The sequence below is a fragment of the Nicotiana tabacum genome, chromosome 11 (genome assembly GCF_000715075.1).
Source record: "Nicotiana tabacum cultivar K326 chromosome 11, ASM71507v2, whole genome shotgun sequence".
Classification (NCBI taxonomy): Eukaryota; Viridiplantae; Streptophyta; class Magnoliopsida; order Solanales; family Solanaceae; genus Nicotiana; species Nicotiana tabacum.
In genome coordinates, this window is record NC_134090.1 from 93,562,555 (window position 1) to 93,563,588 (window position 1,034).

Consider the following 1,034-nt stretch of genomic DNA (forward strand, 5'->3'; position numbering starts at 1 on the left):
ATCAGTCCAAAACTCATACGAATTCACCCCACTCGAGGAACGGCAACAAAAAATTCGAGCCAAAATCCAAAATCATATACGGTATGGTTGAATTAGGACCAACAGATATGGTAGGTAAGGCAAAACATCCGATGAGAAGAGAAAACAAATACTTACATTTGCAAGAAATAATAAATGTGGAAATTCGTCGACATATATCAGTGGACGTGCCGGAGTGGTTATCGGGCATGACTAGAAATCATGTGGGCTCTGCCCGCGCAGGTTCGAATCCTGCCGTCCACGGTTTTTGTTTTCCAAATTTCCTTTCTTCCTTTTTCAGTTTGAAATTTCCAGATTGTATGGATGGTTAGTTAGCAAAAGTACCTATGGGTCCATTCTTATTTCCAGTTTTATAACGATAACAACCCAGTAAAATCTCACCAAGTAGGGTCTGGGAAGGGTAGAGTGTACTCACACCTTACCCCTACCTCAAAGGGTAGACCCTGGCTCTTATTTCCACCTTTAGAGTGCATAAATTAGAGAGGAAAAAGATTATAAATGGTTTGCATAGTTTTGACTTTTGAAGAATCAATTCTGAGAAAGTAGAGATTTACGAATTTAGTTGAGAATCTTACTACAACGTTGCAAGTTATCACTTTTGTTATATGTTGTGCGAAAAAAATTTACTCGCATCATGTGTTTACACTAACCCAATAAATATATCATATATATTTTCACGAATATGGTCATCACTAAATTATATTAGTTAATTAGTATATATTCTTACCTTATTTATCAATTAACTATGATAAATTAGTAGAGTTTGATATAAATACTCTGTGAAAGTATCTACATTACATCTAAAATACTATTTTTATGATTTAGTTATTATATTTTATTTCCAAATGTATAATTTTCATATACTTATTTAGGAATTTTTTCCAAAATTTCTCTAGCCTTTTTCATCTCCATTGAGCAATCCAATTAATTATCGAGTCGGTTCTCTTTTTTAAGGCTACTGCTTTAATTCTAGGATCATAGGGAAATAGTTGAAG

General features: G+C 33.7%; 1 non-coding gene across 1 annotated transcript; it reads left to right on the plus strand.

Annotated features, from left to right (window-relative positions):
• Window positions 1–200: 200 nt before the first annotated feature.
• Window positions 201–282, plus strand: TRNAS-AGA (transfer RNA serine (anticodon AGA)). The gene has a single exon. It is a non-coding gene; the product is annotated as a tRNA-Ser (tRNA).
• The last annotated feature ends 752 nt before the right edge of the window (window positions 283–1,034 follow it).